We start from the raw sequence: 26,179 nt of genomic DNA, 5'->3' as shown, positions 1-26,179 counted from the left end.
TTTTCTTTCAGTTTTATCCTTTATAAGTTGAGAAATGTCCAGCTATCAGCTGTTGCCCTGGTTGATCAGTCTTTAGGTGTATGTTCAACAAACCATCCTTATTTCACTGAGATCAGTGTTTGTGTGGCTTGTGGGGAAACTCCTGGACCCCAATCATCTGTGCAAATACATTCTTAATAAAATTGGGCCAACACACTCATGCCAGCTATAATCTTCTTTTCTGCAACTGGTCATTTTGCCTCAGCTGCCATTTATAGCTACCTTTCTCTGCCACCCATTCTGTATTTTCTCTACTGTCAGCAAGTATCTCAACAAGTCTTGGTTCTTTTCCAGAAGGAGTGACTCTTACCTTCATTCCTGGCAGATCTATGCTCGTTTTCCTGTTTGGATTAGGCTGTTGTAGTTTCCCATTAACTTTAATCATAAGACATGGTAGCACAAAGAGATGCCCTAAAGGATCTCTTCTACTTCAGACATAATCTTTCTTACTTCCTTTGTGAAGAAGCAATCAGAATTCATCCTGGTAACCTGGATCAATCACCCTGCCTAACACTGTTATTCCTTTCTTATCCTGTTTGTTTAAGGGTGTCAGAAGCCCAGAGTTTCCAGGCATAGATCTGAGCTTCCAGTTCAATGACGTTTTTGTTGTGGTTTCTGGAATGAGCACCCCACACTCTGGAGCTAGCTTATAGGACAGCAGAATTTAAGGGCATGGGAACAGAGAGTAAAAGCTTTCCTAATGGGTCCCTAAGAATGAAGCAAGTGGAAATATTTCCTTTTCTACCCCTTGAATATTGCATTTTTTTGGGTAACTGGCCTTACCATATATGGATGCTGACTCAAAGCATATTCTTCTTTCTGGAGAACCATTGTCCCAGCATTCTAAGTAGTTGCCTCCTAATTGGTTTTGTACTACATCTTCAAAAGGCTATGACTTGATATTAATGTCATTTGATTTAGGATGGTGGGGAACATGGTAAGATGATTGGTTTCCATAATTGAGGTCCCACTGTCTTACTCCTCTGACTTTGATGTAAGTTTCTTGGTCAGAAGCAATACTGTGTGGAATATCATGATGGTGATAAGGCATTCTGTTAGTCTACATAAAGATGGTTTGGCAGAAACACTACATATAAGAAGGGCAAATCTATAACCAAATCTACTCCAATAAGTATAAAGTGTTGTTCTTTCCAAGGAAGAAGTAGTCCAATGTAGTTTAACTGCCACTAGGTTACTTGCTGATCACCTAAGGGAATGGTGCTATATATGTGGCTCAATATAATCACTGATATTGGCAGATCTGTTGCTAAGCAGCAGCTGTATCTAGATCAGCCTTGAAAAGTGGAAGCCCTTGTTGTCAAACTCTCATCTCTGCCACCATGGACACTTTGTTCACAGGCCCATTGGGCAATGGCAGAAATGGCTAGGAAAGAGGCTGACAATAAGCAGTCTATTTTATTTGTTACTTTTATTTATTTTATTTGTTTGTTATTAAACTCCTCCTCAGCTGAAGTAACCTTTAATGAGCATTTATTTGTGATACAGTATCTTATCCTTTGACCATTGGGAGAGATATATCCATATACTTATTCCACAGAAGTCTTTCTCATCAAATTTCCAATGATGCTCTTTTCAAGTCTCTGACCATTGACTAAATTCCATGAATCAGTGAACAACTGAAAATCTGGCCACCTCTCTTGCCAAACAAAATAATTGACCATAGGTACTGCCAGAAGTTCTTCCTACTGTAAAGATATTCCTTAGTTGTTTTCTTTCCTGGTTTTCCCAGGAAGAGGTTATAATGCTGTAACTTTCCACTTCTGAGTGATGCCTGCATAATGGTGGAACCATTAGTAATCCAGGATCTAGTCTTCCCTTCCTCAGTCAACAGATCATAGTAATATCTGATGAAGCTAGTACTCCTTACCTGATAGCATACAGCATTATAACATGGATAGAAAATATAGACCTTTGTGTAACCTCTTAATGTAATTTGCTTGTGCCTTCGGAACTTTCTTGGTTCTGATTTTTTATATATATACACACATATATATATATATATATATATACTAAAAAATATATATATATATTTTATATATATACATATATATATATATATACTAAAATATATATATATATTTTATATATATACATATATATATATATGTGGAAATATATATACATATATAAATATATATGTATATATATTTCCATTTGATAATTGATAGCTATTGTGCATGTCCTACTTTATGGCTTGGTAAGTCAGATAACACCCAGCTCATGATAGGCCACTCATATCAATGGTAAGTTGGTGACCAATTGTCAAATGTTCAGTTTCCACTAAGGTCCAATAGCAGGCCAAGAGCTCTCCTTCAAAAGAAATTTTCTGAAGATGATGGTAAAAGCTTGCTCCAAAATTCCAAAGGTCTCCTCTGTGATTCACCTATAGAGGCTGGCCAAAGCCTCCAGAGTATATCCCTACCTGCCACTCACACCTCAAGTACCATCAGATCTGCTTGATCATATGGTCCAAGAGGTAGAACAGCTTGCACAGCAGCCTAGGCTTGTAGAAGGGATTTCTTCTGTTGCAAACCCTGGACAAACCTAGCAGCTTTCTAAGTCACTTGGTATGTGTGCAGAATTAACTCAAGTGAAGAATATCCTGCTTCTAGAACTCAAATACGCCAACTAAACTCTGTGCTTTTTTTTCTTGGTGGTGAATATCCAGGGAAAATAATTTACCCCTTTCCTTAGGAGTATCTCTGTATGCGTTACTGGTTTCCTAAGAATTTTGCTGAGGCCCTTTAAATTTGGATGGATTTATTTCCCATCTGTATGTGTGTTGAGGACTAGGTGTGGTTCCAAGTCTTCTGTTTCCTCCCTTAGGGTGTCCAGCCACTGCTACACACAAGGCTGGAGGGATGAAGCAGAGTCTAGAATGGTTCAGGTCTTCAGGAAACCAGTACAGCTGAGAGTGATTGGCAGCAGTGGGGAGAAGGAGAAGTCCTTTTCTGAGAAATTTTGTGTTACAGCTTTTTAAAGATAATATTCAATGAAACAGCTGTCTTAGGCAATCTTCAGTGAAACAGAGGGTGCACGTACCTTTATTCTGGGTGTGCTTGTACCATACATTTTATTTGGGGTGACCAAGTGCTATAAATGAACCTTGGAGCATGAGAAGGAGTTTTCTGCAAATGTAAAATCATTGGATGGAATTTAAAATACTGTGCATGCCTCATTTGCACAGAAAAGTATTTCAGGAATCTCAGGTACTTGTTGGGAAGGTTTTTGTCAGAGAAGAAGGAAGTTGAACTTGGAGGTTTGCCAAGGACTATGTGACATTCCTTAGGTAAAAGATTGAATATCAGGAATCCCAGTTCAGGCAAAGAGGACGTCCTGATAAGAAAAGGGAGTCATCAATTTTGTTCCAAGTTCAGAGGAACTATCCAGACATGGTAGACTTCAATCTCAAGCTGCAAGGTGCAACTCCAATACTATGATGTGCATGTGTGTTATCAATGATTTCAAAGTAGTTGGTCATTGCTGCCTCCTCCTCACTTGGTCCAATCAGTATAATGACATCAATATAGGATACCAATGGTTTAGTTTGTGGGAGAGAGAGGATCAGATTCCTTCTAACCAAGTTATGACATTGGGCTGTAAAATTAATATATTCTTGGGTAAAACTGTAAAGACATATTGCTATTTTAGCAGATAATGAAGGATTAGTTTTCTCAGTCAAAGGTGAAAAAGGTAGTCTTTCATTATTTCATTTTAAGTTTCATTGGGTGTTGCTGAGGGTTCTGCTTCCTTGTGTAAGATAAACACATGGAAATCTGAGGGTTCAAAGTTCTCAGTTTAAATAGGGTCCTTTGACACACCCCCACCCCTAGTTACAAGATTCTATTCTTATCAATTAATGCCCTTACATTAACCAGTAAACGCATTAACCCTAAATGCAGGGGGTTGAGTTTTTGCTGTAATTTAACCAACTGTGTAGTGAGGGCCTCCGTTTGATTTTTAGCAACTTGAACTCTGTGGCTTCTGGGAAAAGATATTGTTCAGTGTAAGCAAGGGGTGCAGGAGATATCCAGATACCAAATTCTTAACAGAAAGAAGATTTATTAACCTGAAGAAGTAAGAAGGTTTTGGTGGAGGGGGGCTGCAAAGGCAGAGAACAAGCATCAAGCATCAACCATCAAGCATCAAGCAACAAGCAAGCAGCAAGCAGTAAACAGCAAGCAAGCAGCAAGCAGCAAGCAGCAAGCAGCAAGCAGCAAGCAGCAAGCAGCAAGCAGCAAGCAGCAAGCAGCAAGCAAGCAGCAAGCAGCAAGCAGCAAGCAGCAAGCAAGCAGCAAGAAGCAAGCAGCAAGCAAGCAGATGATATTTGAAGGAGTGGGTTTTCAAGAAGAAAAAATGTGGAGTTTTATTAGTAAATTCTGACAATATTAGCCAAATAATGAATTTTGATTTTTGGACCTTGGTGTTTTGTCCTAGGAATGAGTCAGTGGCCAAATAAAGGTATGGATCTTAGGGGCTAACTTTAGGAATATAATCTAACAGTTTTTAGTAAGAGAAAGAGAGAAGTGAAGGAAAAAAAATTTCAGTGTCATAATTGGTTTGCTTGAACCTACGGTTGCTATATGCTCTTGCCTGTTAGAGCTGGTTGTGGTGCACTCTTAGTAACCTTCAAACTGTTTATGTACACCTGGAGCCAGTCAGTGATTTCACTTAAGTTCACTGTTGTCATTCACCATATTCTGAGATACTAGAAGTTTTAAAAAGTTTATCGCAGGGTAATTTCCTATTCTTTGTCAGTTCAATCATAGATGCTAAAAGGAACAAATAAGTATCATAATGTTCCTTATTTTTCTACAAACTGTCAAAGGTTTAATATATACAGTTACCAAATCCATTGCTGCTCAGAACTGCTAAACCAGAATAATCAAATGCATGTATCTCCTTAAATTTGTTATATAATTCCTATCATGGGCCAACAGTACTTTTTAAGCTCCAGGAGAGCCTTCAGTAACTGGAGAGGCTTAAAAATATTAGGTGTTGGTGAATGAAAAAGCCTATACCACAGGATCCTTCTGGTTTCCAACTGTGCCCCAGAGCTGACCCTGTGCTACAGCTCTCCATACCCAGGTTTCACCAGGAGTGAACTGGTCTCCCAAGAGTGCTGACACACCTGAGAGCACAGGTGAGACCACCACTACCTGGCCCAAGAGGTACCTGCACAGAGTCATCAGGACATAAGAACCAATGAGCAGCCTGGGATAGGATCCTTCAGGTTTCCATCTGTGCCTGGAGCTGACTCCATTCCAAGGTCTTCTTACCCAGATCCTTCCTGGAAAGAGCTGGAAGTGATGACATACCTGATAGCATAGCTCTCCATACCCAGGTGTTGCCAGGAGAAAGCAGGTGCTGACACACCTGAGGACACAGGTGAGACCACCACATCTGCTCAAATTTCTGGCCCAAGAGGAACCCACATAGAACCATCAGAACCAAGGAATAGCCAGGGACAGGATCCTTCTGGTTTCTGTCTGTGCCCTGGAGCTGACTTCATGCCACAGCTTTCCATACTTCCTACTTCAAATTAAGCAAAAGTTTTTCTTGGTGTGCCCTACATTTTTGGATTTTAGCTAATTCCAGGTGTAGTCAACATGACAACAAAGAATAACCATCATGACTGGTAAATAATATAAAAAAATTATAAATATTGTTTCTAGGCAGCAAAGAAAAAGCATGCATTAGAAGACAAATGAAAATAAATGATTGAAGAACACATATACTTAATTGAGAGACAGTTTGCTTAAAAACAGCATTATTCGTAAACTAGGGTGGTTATTGAAAGCATATTTGAGTAATAGGTGACTTTTATTTGGCTTTATAATAAGGTCAGACTCATTGCTAAGTGGTAGTACAGGAGTGTTAACTGCAAATAATCACACCAGCAAAGCTATAGCAGCAGGAATTAGTTACATATGTGCATGAGGTAATGAAGCAAATGGTCTGCTCAAGAGAACACTGTAAATACAATTCACATGAGCAAAGGGAACCAGAATCTCCAGAATTAGATCAGGTAAACTATAACATCAGTGCTAGCTCCAAATGATACCAACTTAATCAGACTTGAAGATTTTAAATCAGTTAAATCTATTCAGGATAATTAATTCTGGGGGAAAAGATAGAACTGAGTTCAGTTCTGAATGCACAGTGGCAAGTTATAGTCAAGAAGCTGAATAAGAGTCACTGCCTGAGAAAATATTAAAAGGAAACTTCAGGACAGGATCAAATTTATAATTACCGAGGTGAAAAATTCTGTGACTGTGAAGGAATTCCCAGATGGCTCTAAATGAAGTGAAAAGAATATATAAGGCAGCATTTCATGGGTGGAATGTATAGTAATAAAAAGGAGAAAACCAGCCAAATGGCAGCATTCTGCTCTCTGTGATTCCTGATTTTGGACATCATGTAGCTGTCACTGCACATTCCTGGATTCATGCCTTCCTTATCATAATAAAATGCACTTTCAATATTCCAGCCAAAAGAAACACTGCATCAGTTTGTATCATTTGTTTTATCATAAGAAAAATAACTAATATAAAATATTGATAATAAAGAATGAGATTATGTTTTTAAAAAATATGGCCATGTGGTTGTAAGGGCTTTTAAGATTATTTTATGGAGAGAATATTTGGAGCTATGAGCTAGCAAATTAAGGAGTTATGGTGTCAAGTCTTAGTAGTCCTCTCTGGTGGAAGTTCTGCCTTTATTCAAGGGTATGGGAGCCAGAAGCTGATAATCAAGTGTCAAGACATAGATCTCTAGGGTGTGATTTATTTTTTACTAATGTGTTTCCATTTCCTTTTGGTCTGCTAGCTTCTTGATGGGCCTCCATTCTTCTTTTAGGGGTTAGAAATTTTTATTGTATGCTTTTGTACATTGGCAATATAACATGTATTTAAAAAAATATTCTAGGTGCTCACTGTTAAGAAATTCTGTAAGTTACACCAAGATATTTTTATATTGTTTGTGTCTATTTTGAAGAGAAAATGAGAAATCCTCTTTCCCATGAATATAACCCCAATAGGTTATCCAATCTGAAATTGTCAGTATGAAACATCATAGTCAGTATGAAACATCTATACATACAAGCAATATACTAACTGTTTACATATTTATGTGTGTGTTATGTGTATGATTACATATATATTTATACATAATAATGATAATTAAAGAAAAAGAGGTCAAGAGTTGAAAATTAGTTGTAGGAAGAAACAGGAGGTTTTGAAGGGTGTAGAGGAAAAGGAGAAATTATGTAAATATGGTACTCATGTATGAAATTCTCAAAGGATAAAAGTTACAAAGAAAACAAAATTAAAAACTTAAAGTTAAAAAAATGTATCGGTACAATTTTGTAATTGTAGAAGGGTAATAATCCATTGACAATTGTGATAACTGTTACAGTTGTCTAAATATTTTATTATATACTTCCATTATACATAGTACTGCTTTTATATAAAGTATTTCAAGCATAGCATATACTATGAATAGATTCAATTTCTCTGTAGTTAACTCTCATTTCCTTCTTCAGTCTAACTATCTTTAATAGATTACTGAGCAAAGAAAATCTGCCATGTGTACCTAGAAAGTTTTATTCAGTCTCAAAAAGGTACATCATATCATTTGCAGGAAAATGAATGTAACAAGATTATCATTAATAAACCATTAGAAAAACAAATGTCACATGTTTTTCTCTAATTTTTGAATCTTACATTTTATATAGCTAAATAAAATATGACAGATTAATAGATGATATTAAAAAAGAAAAGAGATGTGGGAATGAAATTTTTACTCAATATTCTATCTTATAATTTCCAAAATTATTGGACTTGAATGAAATTAATTTTTATGAGTTAAGTTAGAAAAATATGCATCTATTAATTCTTAGAAAAGTGCAGACATCTTTCTAGGTATATGAGTCAAAATAAATCAGAGTTATGCTGTGCAAACAAGACAGTACATCTTGCTCTATGGCAAAAATCAGCAGATAATTACAGAGATTACATACATATTTTCTCAAATCATGCTTGCAGAACTTTAAATTCTATTTGCATGCTATTTATAGTTCTTAAAATATCACTTTACTTATGCCCTTAAATGTAAATATTTAGGAACTATTTCCCTTACTTTATTAAGTTTATATGTAACTATACATATTAAAAATTATATATAAACTTATGTTTTGTATTTCCTGTCTAAAATAAGGGGTGGTGGATTTAAGCAACTAATAATATTGTGGAAATATCACATATGTTAAATGTGTGCTATGATATACTTTATAGTAGAAATAAGTAATATAGAATCACACATGGATAGGTTAACTGGTATGTGTTTGATTTGGGACTTCATGAAGACAGATGCTGAAATGTGGTATTTCGTATAGGAAGATACAGTAGTTGAAACCATCAATTTGTGTTTATTGAACTCTAATTGATAAGTCTAAAATAATTCAAAATATAGTGTCATGACTCAGAGTTAGACAGCTCTGGATGGTCTGCAAGTTCTATACTTTTGAAATGCAATGTGAAATCATCAGTAAGATATTACATACCTCCATGAGATACAGATCCAGCTGTAAGGCATTTCATAATTATTGATCAGTGGAGGAGGGCTCTGTACATTGTGGGTGGTGCTGGTGGTCCTGGGTTTTGTAAGGAAGCAAGTCCACAATGCCAGAATTAGAAACATAAATATATATCTATTAAAAGGCTAACATTCATTGATTAGAAAAAGCTCTAACATGGAAAATTACACAGAACTAATATTTTATATAGTAGTATAATTATTAATATAATTAATATCAAATATCATATATAATACTAGACCTATTTAATTTTCCATATTATAACTGTTTATACTAAATGAATGTTAGCTTTTTAGTAGATACAGTATTTATGATAGATTTTCTATTTGACTGCTTTTGGATATTTTATTTATTTACATTTCAAATGTTATTCCCATTCCCAGTTTCCCCTGTAGAAACCTCCTATCCCATTTCCCCTCTCACTACTTCTATGAGGGTGATCTCCTATACATCCAATCACTCCTGCCTCCCTACCCTGGCATTCCCCTATATTGGGACATAGAGCCTTCCCAGGAGCAAGGGCCTCTCCTCCCATTGATGTCCTACAAGGCCATCTGCTACATATGTGGCCGGAGCCATGGGTCCCTCCATGTGTACTCTTTGTTTATGGTTTAGTTCCTGGAGCTCTGGGGGGTGGTTCTGGTTGGTTGATATTGTTGTTCTTCATATGGAGTTGCAAACCCCTTCATCTTCTTCAGTCCTTTCTCTAACTCCTTCATTGGGGACCCTGTGCACAGTTCAGTGGTTGGCTATGAGCATCTGCCTCTGTGTTTGTCAGGCACTGGCAAAGCTTCTGAGGAGACATCTATATCAGGTTTCTCTAAGCAAGTACTTCTTGGCACTTGCAATAGTGTCTGGGTTTGTTGTCTGTATATGGGGTAGATACCCAGGTGGGGCAGACTCTGGATGGCCCCTCCTTCAGTCTTTGCTTCGTACTTTGTCTTGGTATTTCCTTCCATGAGTATTTTTTCTCCCTTCTAAGAAAGACTGAACCATCCACACTTTGTTCTTATTTCTTCTTGAACTTCACGTGGTCTGTGAATTATATCTTGGGTATTCCAAGCTTTTGGGCTACTATCTACTTACCAGTGAGTGCATACCATGTGTGTTCTTTTCTGACTGCGTTATCTCATTCAGGATGGTACTTTCCAGTTCAATCTATTTTCCTAAGAATTTCATGAAGCCATTATTTTTAATAGCTAAGAAGTAATCCACTGTGTAAATGTATGAATTTTCTGTACCCACCACTCTGTTGAAGGACATCTGTTTTTTTCCCAGCTTCTGGTTATTGTAAATAAGGGTGTCATGAGCATAGTGGAGCATATGTCCTTATTACATCTTGGAGCATCTTTTGGGTATATGCCCAGGAGTGTCGTAGCTGGTTCCTCAGGTAGTACTATGTCCAAATTTCTGAGAAACCTCCAGACTGATTTTTTGAGTGGTTGCACCAGCATGCAATCCCACCAACAATGGAGGAGTGTTCCTCTTTCAACATTTCCTGGCCAGCATTTGCTGTCACCTGAGTTTTTCATCTTAGCAATTCTGACTGGTGTGAGGTAGAATCCCAGGGTCATTTTGATTTGCATTTCCCTGATAACTAAGGATGTTGAACACTTCTTTAAGTGACTCTTGGCCATTTGATATTCTTCAGTCAAGAATTCTTTGTTTTTGTATCCCAGTTTTAACAGAGTTATTTGTTTCTCTGAAATCTAACTTTTGAAGTTAGTTGCATATATTGGATAGTAGCCCTCTATTGGATGTAGGATTGGTAAAGATCTTTCCCCAATCTGTTGGTTGCTGTTTTGGCCTACTGACAGTGACCTTTGCTTTACAGAAGCTTTGCAGTTGTATGAGGTCCCATTTGTCATCTCTTGTTCTTAGAAAATAAGCAATTGGTGCTCTGTTCAGGAAGGAAGGTTTTCTCTGTGCCCATGTGTTCCATGGTCTTCCCCACTTTCTCTTCTTTTCAATTTAGTATATCTAGTTTTATGTGGAGATTCTTGATCCACTTGGACACCAAAACCACAGAAAGACCCAACAATGAAAGAGAACTTCAGACCAATTTCCCTTATAAATATTGATGCAAAAATACTCAATAAAATTCTTGCAAACAGAATCCAAGAACACATCAAAACGATCATTAGGCTTCATCCCAGGCATGTAGTAATGGTTCAATATATGGAAATGTATCAACTTAATTCACTGCATAAACAAACTCAAAGAAGTAAAACTACATGATCATTTCATTAGATGCTGAAAAAACATTTGACAACATTCAACATCCCTTCATGATAAAAGTCTTGGAAAGACTAAGAATTCAAGGCCCATACCTAAACATAGTAAAAGCAATATACAATAAACCAGTAGCCAACATCAAACTAAACGGAGAGAAACTTGAAAAAAAATTCTACTAAAGTCAGGGACTAGACAGGCTGCCCACTTTCTCCCTACCTACTCAATGTAGTACTTGAAGTCCTAGCCAGAGCAATTAGACAACAAAAGGAGATCAAAGGGATACAAATTGGAAAGGAAGAAGTCAAAATTTTACTATTTGCAGATGATATAATAGTATACTTAGATGACCCTAAAAATTCCACCAGAGAGCTCCAAAACCTGATAAACAACTTCAGCAAAGTGGTCAGATATAAAATTAACTTAAACAAATCATCAACCTTCCTCTACTCAAAGGATAAACAGGCTGAGAAAGAAACTAGGGATATGACACCCTTCACAGTAGTCACAAATAATATAAAAAAAATACTTTGGTGTGACTCTAACCAAGGTACTGAAAGATCTCTATGACAAGAACTTCAAGTCCCTTAAGAAAGAAATCGAAGATCTCAGAAGGTGAAAAAAATCTTCCATGCTATGATTGGGAGGGTAAATATAGTAAAAATAGTCCATCTCGCTGAAAGCAATATACAGATTCACTGCAATCTCCATTAAACTTCTCACTCAACTCTTCATAGAGTTAAAAACAGCAATTTTTAAAATTCCTTTGGCATAACTGAAAACCATGTTGTTAGAGGTGGTGTATTACAGAGCAACAGTAATAAAAACTGCATGGTATTGGTACAAAAACAGGCAGGTAGATCAATGGAATAGAATTGAAGACCCAGAAATGAACCCACACACTTGTGTTTACTTGATCTTTGACAAAGGAGTTAAAACCATCCAGGGGAAAAAAATGACAGCATTTTCAACAAATGATGCTGGATCAGCATGTAGAAGAATGCAAATAGATCCATTCTTATCTCCTTGTACAAAGCTCAAGTCCAAGTGGATCAAGGACCTACATGTAAAACCAGATACAATGAATCTAATAGTAGAGAAAGTGGGGGAAGAGCCTGGAACATAGGGACACAGGGAAAATTTCCTGAACAAAACACCAATGGCTCATGCTCGAAGTTCAACAATCGATAAATGGGATCTCATAACATTGTCTTTTTAGTGGGGAATTGAGTTCATTGATTTTGAGAGTCATTAAGGAAAAGTTATTGTTATTTCCTGTTGTTTTTGTTGTTAGAGGTGGAATTATGTTTGTGTGGCTATGATCCTTTGGATTTATTGAAAGAAGATTATTTTCTTGCTTTTTCTAGGTTGTAGTATCTCTAGTTGTGTTGGAATTTTACTTCTATTATCCTTTGTAGGGCTGGAATTATGGAAAGATATTGTGTAAGTTTGGTTTTATCATGGAATATCTTGGTATCTTTGTCTATGTTAATTGAGAATTTTCTTGGGTATAGTAGCCTGGTCTGGCATTTGTGTTCTCTTAGGGTCTGGGTGTTCTCTATTTGAATTTTGATGAGATTTTATTTTACAAAAAGTAGGGTGTTATTAACTTTTAGATTGCAAGCTACTATAGCCAAATATGAAACTAGGCTTATGAAAAAGTATTAAAACATATAAAAGGTTTAAGATTCTAAAAATGTAACTCTAGTAATATATCTGAAGGTATAGTTATATTTGCATTGCTTTCAAATATATTGCTATAAAATAATATTATTTTAGCATTTATCTCAAAGATAATTATTTTATAAGAACATACAATTTATGATATAAGAAGCTTTAATCTACAAAATACCCAAGAGCGACGATGAGGCATATTTTTCCTCAGATTACTTTTATTAAAATTGTTTTAATTAAAAGCTATTTTGCTGTATAACAAAGTGCTCCTTTAAAGTCTTTGTCAGTGTAATAATGTACATAATAAACTGAGAAGCTCAAGTGACAGAACTTATAATATTAACCATGGGACACTTAGTAGTTACATTCTTTGGTGTTCGGGGTTATCTCATAAATATATTTATGGGGAAATTTGAAATAAATATTTTGCTCTGCTGTAAGAGACCATGGTGAACTTTGTCTCTGATTAATGTGTTACCCTTAAGAAGCTATAACAACTATAATGGTTTCTGGTTAAAGAATATACTTCTGTTGGTTAGGCAGTGGTGGCACATGCCTTTAATCCCAGCACTTGGGAGGCAGAGGCAGGTGGATTTCCTAGTTCGAGGCCAGCCTGGTCTACAGAGTGAATTCTAGGACAGCCAGGACTACACAGAGAAACTCTGTCTCAACCTTCTCTCCCCAAAAGAATATACTTTTGTTATGTTTAAAAATATCCATGTTGCAATTTTAAAACATAAAATTGTATTCTTTAGGTTTTTTGTTTTTTTGTTTTTTTGCCACAGTAGAAATTTCTGAATGATCAGCAGTTTTCTGGTTAACATAGAAAATGACAAGGTGAAATACTGACCTTAAGGGAAATAGATGAATGTACAAGACATGGATATAAATGGTTTTGCAACTCAACAAGATAGCAAAATACAGTACCAGGTCCATGAAAAGAAGTCAAACATCTCAGATTTTTATACAATTGAGTTGCATGAATGATGACAAGAGAAGTATGTAATAGCTTGTTTAAGTCTTTTAATATTCATCATTCCATAAATATGCAAACTACAAAAGCCTTTTATATCATCATTAACTAATTCTGACTCAATTGTGTTTCCCATGTAAGATGGTCTGCATACATTTGATGATGCCTACTAGTCCATCAGTTTATTCATTGATTTCCACAACAGAGAAACATACATCTAACTCTGAAGTTAGAATAGAGTAAATGTCTAACTTTTTCTGGATTCACTGCAACTTAATTATCAGGTTGTGTAGTCTTCAAATTGTATCTTAAATTCCTTGCTTCTGATACCGTTCTAGATACTTACTGTTCTGTGTTGCTTTCTACACTTCCATTTTCAAATTTTGTGGCCTTTGTATGACAGAATTTGTTCTCTATCATTGATTTGCATAAAAGTGAGTAATACATTTCTCTATTATCCATCTTCTCTTTGCTTGGCTTTCTCTAAGGTATTTCTTAGTAATCTGTGAACTCCCAGATTTAATTTAGAGGTTTCTTTGCATTCTGCAGTTATGCAAAGTATCTCTCTTCTCTGATTTTATTATCTAAACATGTTAGATGCTCCAGACAGAGCAGAACCATAGATCCATTTTGGCTCAGTGCATCCTATTTGTATTCCCCTCATTTTTCTGTAGTGTAGAGCTTCTGGAAGCTGATTATCATTGTACAAGAAGAAGCTCCTTTATTCTACTGGGCAAAAAGGGGAGCATTGATAATTTTTTTTATGGAACACAGCCTGACAACAATGCTTCATCCATAACTGCTAACAGGAACAGTTTAGAAAAGGACTTAGTAATACACATGTATAACAGATTGTGTAAGGTCCAGGATTATTCTCATTTTCCATTTATTTATCTTTATTTAGGTTCTCAGAATGGTCTATAATAGGTTTTAATTGTTACATATTACATAATATATCCAGGGACTAAATTTTATGAGTACTTTTCTGCTCATAACTGGCTAAACATTAATTTAAGATTTGAGGAGAAACCATAATAATGGGAGAAAATGGAAAACAATAGCAATACAGGGAAATTGTTAAAGTTTTTGATTATTATTACTCTCAAGTAATATATGCAACTGGTATCTTCAATATGGTGAACTTCTCTGAATGATTAAAATTCCAACATTTTCCAGTGATTTTTCAAACCACACCATAGACTATTGTTGCTGTTATACAGAAGGGAAGAGAAGATAGCAGCATCTCTGAATGAAGTAGGGGTGATAAAGACAGAGCTGGAATTAGAATACTGAGTTCTTCATGACCTTGGAAGGGGCAGTGTGACATGATTTCCATCACTGGAGCTGGGCCAGCCGGGCATGGTCTTCCACAAGTGTTGACAGTTGCTGTAGGCATAAGGCTTACTTATGTTCCTCTTTTAGAGGAATGTCCTCTCTGGTTTAATGACACCATAATAATTAGAAACAGCACAATTCTAGGAAGCAAAAGCATGTCTCTGTGACACTGAAGCCTTTAGGACAGCTCTTAAGACTGTAGGAAAGAACTGTAAAAACAGGAGTTCAAGAATGTATAAATCAGTCTAAGAGCTATCCTTTACAAGATTTCTCAATAATGTAAAATATAAGGATACAATATGAATTATAGGAGGGGCTTCACACACCTAGAAGAACAGAGACAGCTGTACCAATAAGTCAGGTTGTCAGAAAGATATTAAGGAAGGAGACAAAAAAATCTAGGGAGTGGTGATCTCAGGGTAAGGTTCCATCCAGATAAGTCTATTGTTTGTATTTACAAAGGCAGGTAGATTTCTGAATTCATAGTCAGCCTGGGACAAAGCAAGTTTAGGTCCAGGTATGGTGGGAATGGTGACTTCAGGGTGGGATCCTATCCAGCTAAGCTTATTGTTTGTGTCTGTGAAGGCAGGCAGATCTCTGAACTTACAAAGTAAGTTCCAGGATAGTCAAGCTTAGGCAGTGAAGGAGTAAGAAATCAGAAACCTTAATTTCTCACATAAAAAGTGTCTATGTCTACATTTGTAAACCACAAGTACTGTGTCCAGAGAACTGCTTAGGACTTACTATAATTTTTTAAAAAAATGTACTTGCTTTCTTTTTCTAAAAGTTAAGGGCAGAAGTCATAAAATACTGATTCATGGAATAATCAAAAGGGAATCTGGGGTATATGACTGATTTGATATATAAATATAAAACTGGGGTTTAGTCTGCAAAAGGGAGCTACCTAGAGAGAACTGCTTGGAGAGTTAACAGGTATTTTAGGAATTTTCTGATGGGTTTTCTGATTTTGGTTAGAAAAATCAAACAAGCAAGTTAGACAGTGAACACAGCTTTTTTAGATTTTTTTTTTCTAGCAGGTTTTCTGCCTTTGTCTGGAAAACCTGAAAGCTATATCAAGCAGACAGTTGTTTTGAGCAGAGAGCTATTTAGAGAGCCATGTTGAACCAATTACAGAGCTGTCAGTTTGTACCCAATCATTGACTTCAAATCGCTTATTCCACTGCTTCCAAATACTCCTTTCTCAGAACCCCCTGTTCAAGCCAAAGATGGTCCTTAGTACTGAAAGACTCTAAGACTCCCAAAGGGAGACACTCACTCAAGCCTCGGGACAGCCGCGCACCCAAGAAGACACTGAGACCGAACTCAAGATGTAGAGAGTAAGATTTTATAAAGCAACGGCAAGCAAATACATGAACCAGAGCTCTGGGGTCGAAACTCATACACCAAGCAAGGTGCAGAGGAGAATCGACGACCGGCCCAAATTTTTCACAAGCTTTTATAGGAGAAAGGCAGGGTGGGGAAAATACAAATTTGCGTCACTAAGGGGTTCTGCCAAGGGTTATTCCAAGGGACTTTCCAAGGGGCTTTTCGTAACCAAGGGGTCGTGTCCTATATTTTGGCAATGTACTTGATTTATTGGAACACTCTGAGGTTGTTCTTATCTCAAAAATGTTCTTGAGGCTGTTCCAGGAAACCCTTATCTCAAAAATGTTCCTGGAACAGTCCTCAGTTGGGAGGGGATCGAACTCTGAGTTGAAGAGTTCAGGAATGTACTCTGGGGTGAAGAGTTCAGGAGTGTTCCGGGAACAATCCCCAGATGGGAGGGGTAAGAGGACTTTGAGTTGAAGAGTTCATGGAGAGTTCAGTTTTTCCTCTTTCAGTACTACTTAACTCCTAAACCTTCCAGTATTTGTTCCCACGTAAAAATTAGACAGTCAAAGGTGAAGAAACAAGCATGTAAGTAAAAACACTTATTTTCTTCTTCAGCAATTAAGATTTTTAGTGTCTGGTTGAACTATGTTCTGACCTGGGAAACATAGGGCCATATGCACTGGCTACCAAAACAGGCCACAGAGTATTCTTTGCTCCAAGCTATCTCAAAATTTTGTGTATAAAATCTGAGTAGAAGCAAACTTCATTGGAGTTACTTTTAAAACTGAGGATATCACTATTTGACGTTTTAGATGTATATTTTTATTGACAAATAATCTGGATCACTAATCTCTACTAAGTTATCAGTGAAGGATCTTTGTTCCTCTTTTGTGTGTATGTGTGTGTGTGTGTGTGTGTGTGTGTTTTGAGACAGGGTTTCTCTGTGTAGCCCTGCTATCCTGGAACTCACTTTGTAGACCAGGCTGGCCTTGAACTCAGAAATCGGCCTGCCTCTGCCTCCCAAGTGCTGGGATTAAAGGTGTGTGCCACCACCGCCTGGCTTTTGTTCCTCATTTTATGGGTTTCTCATGCATAAAAGAATTAAATAAATTGACAGTGATTGAGTTCTTGTTAGTGAAACTTTGATGATTATTTAAAACCTTAAGGCAACTAGCTGAAATAAATATAAAAGAACCTATACTTTTGCTTTGAATTTGTCTGCTTTAAAATTATGTATGTATGTATGTATGTATGTATGTATGTATGTATGTATGTATGTATGTATTTTTACTATGGCAGAAAACCTGAAAGCTATATCAAGCAGAGTGCTGTTTTGAGCATAGAGCTATCTAGAGAGCCATATCAAACCAATTCTCTGTGCATCTTACAATTCTCTGGATGTATTTTAATGTATTTCAGGTTCATTGCATTTTAGGCTATGCCTAAAACTTGTAGGTTTGTGTTGTAGTTGTTACTGTTTGTTTGGTTGGTTTAGGTTTATTTGTTCTTCAAATTTTATGCGTACAGGTATTTTGCCAGCAAATAAAGTCTGAATATCATGTGTAGTACTGGGATTTTGAAGGACAGATGAAAGTATCAACTTCCCTTGAAGCTAAGGTTGCCAGCAGTTGTGGGCTAAGATGTGGGTGCTTGGAACTAAACCCTTTGCCTTTTCATGAGTAGCATGTTCTTTTTACTCCTATGCTGAGAAAATTTTGCCAATGCAAGAGAACAACTATGATGTACTTACATATTTATGTTTAGGTAAGTTTCATGTAAGCCCTGGTAATTGAAAGATATGTGGTTAATATTTTCTTTCCCTTTGAATATTCTGTGATAGTACATTTCTACATTTACAAGTTATGGAGAAAATATGTATAAGGTTGCAATTCTAGATATCTGTTTCTAATTTGAGATCTATAAAACGTGACCTTGACTTTTGCTGACTGAGTGCTCATTGTGGTATGTGGTTTAAAAAGGAAAAGGTTTTATTTGCTTCTTTTTTTTTAATTTAAAAATTTCTTTCATTTTATTTTTAAATTTTTATTCAATTTTTTAATTCCAATTGCTGTCTCCCTCTGGCACGCCCTTCACAGAAGCCCTCCTCCCTCCTTCTCCTCTGAGAGGTTGGGAACATCCTGGGCATTCCCAAACCCTGGTGCATCAAGTCTCTGCATGGTTAGGATTAGACAATATATATCTTTTCCCATTGATACCAGACAAGACAGCTCTACTGGGGAGTGGAATCCACAGACAGGCAACAGCTTTAGTGTCAGCCCCTGCTCCAGTTTTTGGGTGACTCACAATCAGACTGAGCTGTACATCTGCTACATATGAGCTGGGGTTCTTGGACTAGCCACTGTATGTTCTTTGGTTGGTGGCTCAGTCTCTGAGAGCTCCCAAGGGTTCAGGGTAGTTGACTCTGTTGGTGTTTCTGTTGTTTCAATTGTTGCTTACATCCAGTCTTAATTCATGGTGATCTGATGAGATGCAAGGGATTATTTCAATTTTTTGTTTCTGTCAAGGATTGTTTTGTGCCCAATTATATGGTCAGTTTGGAGAAGATTTCATGAGGTGCTGAGAAGAAAGTATATTCTTTCATTTTGGGATGAAACCTTTTGTAGATATCTGTTAGAAACATTTGATTCATAACATCTGTTAGTTTCTTTGTTTCTAGTTTAACTTGTTTTCAAGACAAGTCCATTGCTGAGAGTGGGTAATGAAGTCTCCCGCTGTTATTATGTTAAGTTCAATGTATGACCTGAGCTCTAGTAATGTTTCTTTTATGAATGTAGCTGCCTTTGTATTTGGGACATAGATGTCCAAAATTGATGGGTCGTCTTCATGGATTTCTTTTTCTCTATGATGAGTATGAGTGTTTTTTCCCCATCTCTTTTGATTACTTTTGATTGAGTATATATTTTCAGTGATATTAGAATGGCCATTCCTGCTTGTTTCTTGGGACTGTTTGCTGGAAAACCTTTTACTAGCCCTTTACTATGAGGTTTCCTTTGTTTCTGAGGTGTGTTTCTTGTATATAGCAGAATGATAGCTCCTGTTTACATATCCAATCTGTTAGCCAGTCTTTTCATTTGCAAATTGAGTCCATTGATGTTGAGATATATTCATAACCAATGATTGTTATTTTCTGTTATTTTGTTGCTGTTGGTGGTATTGTGTGTGTTTGATCCTCTTGCTTTTGCTGTGAGATGATTAATTTCTTGTGTATTCCTTGGTGTATTTTACCCTCCTTGTGTTGAAGTTCTCCTTCTAGTATTCTCTGTAGGGCTAGATTAGTAGAAATATATTGCTTAAATATGGCATTGTCATAGAATATCTTGGTTTCTCCATCTATGGTGATTGAAAATTTTGCTGGGTATAGTAACCTTGGCTGTTATCTTTGGTCTCATAGGGTCTGATAGAGATCTGTCTAGGATCTTCTGTCTCTGTTGCAAGGTCAGGTGTAATTCTGATAAGTCTGGCCTTATATGTTTGAATTCTTTTTGTGTTCTGTATGCTTTTATGCTTAAAGCCATCAATTTCTTTAGCTCACAGAGGTTTTCTTCTATGATTTTGTTGAAGATATTTTCTGTCCCTTTGAATTGGAAATCTTCACCTTCTTCTTTTCCTATTAGTCTTAGCTTCGGTCTTTGATGGTTCCCCAAACTTCCTGAATGTTTTGTGTTAGAAACTTTTTAGATTTGGCATTTTCTTTGACCAGAATATTATTTTCTTCTATTGAATCTTCTATGCCTTAGATTCTCTCCTCTATCTTTTGTATTCTGTTGGTGATGCTTGTGTCTTTCATAGGTTTTCCATCTCCAAGGTTGTTTCCATTTGTGTGATGTGGTTTTTTCTTTATTTTCTCTTTCTCTTTTTTTTCTGTCTTTCTTTATTTTTTCCTTTTTTGTTTCTGTTTCCAATTTTAGGTATTGAATACTTTTATTCATTTCTTTTACCTGTTTGATTGTATTTGCCTGTATTTCTTTAAAGGATTTATTTCTTTCCTCTTCAAAATGCCTGCATCATTTTCGTAAGATGAGATTTAAAGTCATAGTTTTTCTCCTCATGTGTGTTATGATATTCAGGGTATTATGTAGTAGGAGAACTGCATTCTGATGGTGCCACACTACGTTGGCTTCTGTTGATTGTGTTCTTCCACTTGCCTTTAGTCATCTAGTTTTCTCTGGTGTTGGCTGGCCTGATAACCCATGGGCATAGCAATCCTCTGGGGCTGGTTGACCCATGTAGCAGCAGGCCTCCCAAAAAGCCAACAGAGCTGTGGAGTAGGGTGTGGAGTGCAGGCAGTTGCTCCATTGCAGTTAGAGGTGTGAACCAGAAATGGAGTTCATTTTCCTGGGTGGGATCAGGCCTCCTGGGAAACAGGCACAGCTTTATGCTGGGGAGTTGGTGTGCAGGTAGAGGTGTGGACCAGAAGGAAGATGGAGCTCCAAAAGTTAGTTGTTTCTTTAGATGGAAGAAATTTTCTTATTCAAATAAAACTTTCTCATACAAGTTAAACTTTGATTTGACAATTTCATAGCTTCTATGCAGAAAACAACAGTGTGCATGACAGCCAAGTATGAGATTTTATTTTGGTAAAAAGTGTCACATTTTAGAAATACTACAGCCAAATTAATAAAAAAGGCAAAACAAACCAAAGAGAGTTAAACTTTATTGTGTTTATCTATGAATGTAAACAATTTGCATTTTTATTTTTTATTTTTAATTATTAACTAGCTACTTAATTTCCATCCCAAAAGTTAACTCTATTTGCAGTCCCTCTTTACAAAATTTCTTTACTGAATTTCTCCCCATCCCTCCTTCATCTCTAAAGGGGCAGGCCACTCCTCCAGCATCTCCCCAATCTGGAGCATCAAGTCTCTGCAGTATTAGGCACATCCTCTCTCATTGAGGCCAAATGTGGCAACCTTCTGCTACACATGTTTTGGGGGTCTCTGTGTAGCCCATGTATACTCTCTGGTTGGTGGTTTGGTCTCTGGTAGCTCCCAGGGGTCCAGGTTAGTTCATACTGTTGGTCTTCCTGTGAAGTTGCCATATCCTTGAGGGCCTTCAATTCTTCCCCTAACTCTTCCACAGGGGTCTCTTACTTCTGTTCAATGTTTGTCTGTGGGTATCTGTATCTGTCTCAGTTAGCTTCTGGGTTGAACCTTTCAGAGGGCTGCTATGCTGGGCTCCTGTCATGAATGTCATGTTTAAATGAATATATTTTTTGTCTTTGTTTGGCTTATTTCACTTACTATAATGCCATCTAAATTCATTCATATCACAAATCACAAGATTTCCTTCTCTTGTGTAAATAGCCTTTGGTGTCCTTATATATTCCTCTGCTGAGTTGTTTGAAGTTGTTGCTATTTTTTGGCTGTTGTGAAATGTTCTGGCAGAGAATAAGGAATAGATATTTGTTCAAAGAATGCCAATTTTGTAATTCATATGAACAGGAGCTAAGGTTCAGCATATATTCTCTTGGAATTGTGATGGATAAACATTCACTTTCCATGTAAATCCTATCTTATTTATTTATATATTTATTTATTTATCCAACGGTGGGATCCTAGTCACTGATAACAAAGAGTAAATTATGAATGAAAATGCAGTCAGAGGACATTTTATTTAAAGATGTAGACATCTTTATCTATTTCCTTGAAAAAGCAGTACAGTGGCTATAGAGAAGGACTGATATATATATATATATATATATATATATATATATATATATATATATATATATATTGAGCAGTATTGTTTACATTTTTGATTACCCACCAAGTAAAATATACTTGTTATAAAATAAGCCTACCAATCTTGTTCACATCTTCAATTAGCGACTTCTTGTGCCTAATTCTGTTCTATCCTTTATAGTACCATTCCTTTTTTCCCTACCATTCCATGACTTTATAAAAATATAATAGAAGTATTAAACAAGTCAATATTGTGAGCCAATGATATATTACAACCATACACTGTACACACATATACTTTTAGTAAATTAAAAAAGTAATTAAGAATCAATCTTTTGTGGTTAGCATACATTTTGAAAAGCTTGCTGAGATATAATTTACATTCTCTCAACTCTATCCATTAGGAATGCAAATTCAATAGTTCAAGGATGTATTTTAGAAAATATATTGATTATTAGTGTTCTAATATAACAAAGTACAAAATTTCACCATCCTACACCAAAATTCCAAATCATTTTGTACTTCCTATCTCAATCTTACTTTGATGTTAAGCTTAGATAATGACTACTTAAGTTTCTGTCTCTCTGTCCATTTTTTTCCTTCTATACATGGCATATGAATGTAATTCTATAATTTATAGTATATTATGAGTGCCTTCACTTTGTATATTTTTAGATTTAGCTATGCTCAAGGCTCTGCTCATAAAATGTAGCCACCAACATTTAGAGAGATTCTCTCTACATCTGTAAGCAATCTAGAGAGCACCTCTTACCATCAAAGACATACTTGTAAGCCAACCAGACAATAATAATCTACTTTTCACATAGTATTTATTTATTTGTTTTTTGTTGTTGTTCTGTTCATTTTTCTGCCTTTGGAGAAATGGCCATTTAGATATGTAGTTGATATTTTTCCCAGTGACTCATTTATCTTTCAATGTTGAGCCTTGTGAATTAATTCTAACATTCTGGAGTTCATTTTCTGGATAAAGTCAGTTTCAGCAAAGACTTTTAAAGTATGTTAGTGGATAAGTAAATGTAATTATGTTTGTTGTATGAAATGTGGTATTTTAATATTTTAAATCAAATTACTTAAAATATGTATCACCTCAAATATACAGCCTTTATGTTGCTATGAGAACACTTAAACCGTATTCCATTAGCAACTTTCAAGTGTACTATTAACTAACTCTAGTCATCAAGAAATGCAAAATAATCTCTTGAACTCATTTTTTTCTTTTTAACTAAAACTTGATGCTCTCTATATAGCATATCTTGTATCTCTCTACACAGCATCCTCTATACCATTCATTCACTAATTCTCTAAATTTAATTCTTTCACATTCTACATACTAAAGTAAACATGGACAATATATTTGACTTAATATTTGCCATTCAAATTCATCAATATCATCACATATAAAAATGTATTATCTTTATTTTAAGGTTGAACATTCTGTTCATACATAGCATTGTCTTCATCTATTTATCTACTGATGAATATAAGTTGATTGTATACCTTGGATAATATGATTAATACAGAGGGAGACAGAGAGAGAGAGAAAACTAATATCCCATCAATGTAGACTAAGATTTTTTAAAAGTTACTTTTAATATTGGTACTCAAATATGTCAAGCCCCCTTCTAACCCAGTGTTTAAGGATAGGGAAGAAAAGATAGGACAAGGGGATGTTGATATGTTTAGAAATAGTTCCTTGGGGAGATTCCAATCTCTGTTAGGATACCAAAGTTTAGTTCAGTAGTCTCAGGATAGTAAACTCAAATCAGCAGTGGTGGCATGATCTGTCAGAAACCACCAAGCCTCCACCAAATTGGCACAAGTCATCAGGAGTAACCAGGACCATCTGGGACACTAGGAGGTTTCTTCCATGCCTTTCTCAATGAAGTGAAGATCAATGAAGATGAAGATGCTAGACCAATGAATTGTTGCAAAGATAACTACACAAGTAGACCATCATTGTCCATTGAGTCCTATTCATACTTTCCTCAAACATCAAGTGTCCTCCCATGGGTCTTCTGTAAACAGAACACCATGTGAGTTTGTCTTAGCAAAACACCACTTATGTCTATATCACCTGACATATCCTGAAACTTCTACTTCACATCAACTTGTATATTTTATGCCCTGTCTTTATTAGAGATTCTATTGCCTTGAAGAGACACCATGACCAAGGCAACTTTTATAAAGGAAATTTTATTTAGTTGGGGCTAGCTTATAGGTTCAGAGGTTAATCCATTAACAGTTATCATGTCAGGGAACATGGTGATATGCAGACAGACTTAGTGCTGAAGAAGTGGAAGGAGAGAGAGGAAGAGAAGAGAAGAGAAGAGAAGAGAAGAGAAGAGAAGAGAAGAGAAGAGAAGAGAAGAGAAGAGAAGAGAAGAGAGAGCCCTTCTGGCACTGATTTGGGCTTTTGAAATCACAAAGCCCACTCTAAGTGAAGTACTTCTTAGAATAAGGCTACACCTACTTCAACAAGCCCATACCTCCTAATAATGCCATTTCCTATTGGCCTATGGAGGCCATTTTTCAAGCAAACCACCATATACCCTTTGATTGATTATTGAAATACAAATAATTATATTTTGAATTTTTTGAGGAGCCTCCTCATTGTAATTCATGATTCATATACTAACAAAGTTTACATTTTGATGATCTAATTTTCCCCTTTTCAAAAATTATTTTGGTGTCATGTCTAAGAAATTATTGTAAAGTCCATTACAATAAAGATCTATCATTTACTATAAGTTTTATTGTTTTAACTTTCATTATGACATTATTAAAATTTTGGTTTAGTTTTTGAAGTAAACATCTTTTAAATAGAGTTTACTAATTAAGTCTAAGAGAATATGTTCCTGACACCATTATAGTACCTACAGCAATTGCATAAATAAATGAAGCAAAAAGAGAATGCATGAACTCATATTTGATAAGTAGTGTGGTGAGCTTCTTACAATATAAGACCATAACTGAGTGGGATCCAAAGTGGCTTCAAGGTGATTAGAATAGTTCGATTTCCTACCCAAGAAAAATAACAGAGAACAACCAATGCTTCCTGAACATCAGGATTGAATTCCCTCAGAAAATTTCCAAATATTAAAATACTTGTGGGCAGTTGACTCTTGTCTGTTAGAAATAAATACAAGTTTCACTGCTGACTAATTTCTATTTGTAATCTTCTGCTACCTGATCCACAGCAGCCTTTGTGCTTGCTTTCACCTTCTGACCTTTCATCATGTTTATTCAAATTGGATATTTTCTGACCTCAATTTTAACAGCAGTTTTAATAAAAAAAATCTTCAAAATAAAGAAGTTGAAATTTTCACTTTTAAACACATCAATTCTTCAGTTTTGTTTGTTGACAAGTTGACAAGTGACCTATGCTCTTGTTCTGAACAAAAATCAAATTAATCTGTAAATTCATCTAACATTTTCATGCTCTAATATAAACACAAATTCTGCAATGGCAAACGGCAAACCACTCATCTATACAAATAATAGAGAGAATAAATATTAACTGTCCATCAAACATGGAAATCTTTGGATTAGTTCTAGGGTATCACAACCTAGTCAGAATATCTTGAACTGTAACCTAATTAAAAGAAAAAGCCTAATGAGTACAATCTAAGGCAACTTTCATTTGTTATTCTTTCCCAGTTAGTGTCATAGGCTGCATTTACTGTCATGTAGAAATCATACTCTGACTTATATCTATATTTAAGACTTCTCAACCATAAAACACACAGTAAACTACCTCAGAGGCATCTATTTTTAAACAGTTGACATTAATGATGTATACATAGCAAGGAAAGGGCTTTAGTTTGCCCATCTCAGTATTCTGTATTTCTGGGTAAAAATGCATTAAAATTCCTTTTAAAATAAAATTGCACCTTTAGAGTTTGACATATTCTTAGACATAATTCCTCATGTGAGAAGCTGATGTATACCAGGAGGCATCATGCTGTTATGTAACAATATATCTTATGTCTATATGAATGTGGCACCTGTCAATAATAAATTTGATGGCCTATGACTTAGGCAGGAAGCAGGAGGTGAGATATCTGGGAGGCAGAAAGAATTCTGGGATAGAGCCAAGTGGGAGAGATTTACCAAGGAAGATTTAACAAGAGTTACCTGAGCACAGGCAACCAGCCATGTCAGAATGTAGGTTAAAATAAATGGGTTATTTTAAGTTAGTTATTTGCTGTAGTCAAAGTCTAGCTATGTGGCCAAGGTATGTATAAATATATCTTG

The 26,179-nt window shown here is 35.9% G+C and overlaps 1 long non-coding RNA gene and 1 pseudogene across 1 annotated transcript in view; both read left to right on the top strand.

Moving 5' to 3' along the window:
• The first annotated feature begins 15,868 nt into the window (after positions 1 to 15,868).
• Positions 15,869 to 15,935, top strand: LOC115030451 (U7 small nuclear RNA; annotated as a pseudogene).
• A 787-nt stretch (positions 15,936 to 16,722) lies between these two features.
• Positions 16,723 to 26,179, top strand: part of LOC110310105 (uncharacterized) — a 77,212-nt gene continuing 67,755 nt past the window's right edge. Inside the window, exon 1 of the long non-coding RNA XR_002379800.3 lies at positions 16,723 to 16,787. This is a non-coding gene — a long non-coding RNA (uncharacterized LOC110310105). The remainder of the gene's footprint in view (positions 16,788 to 26,179) is intronic.

Source organism: Mus caroli, unplaced genomic scaffold (assembly GCF_978045245.1).
Source record: "Mus caroli unplaced genomic scaffold, Mus_caroli_1 scaffold_2, whole genome shotgun sequence".
NCBI classification, from domain to species: domain Eukaryota; kingdom Metazoa; phylum Chordata; class Mammalia; order Rodentia; family Muridae; genus Mus; species Mus caroli.
Note: the sequence above shows the minus strand (reverse complement) of the source record. Positions and strands in the feature narration are given on the sequence as shown.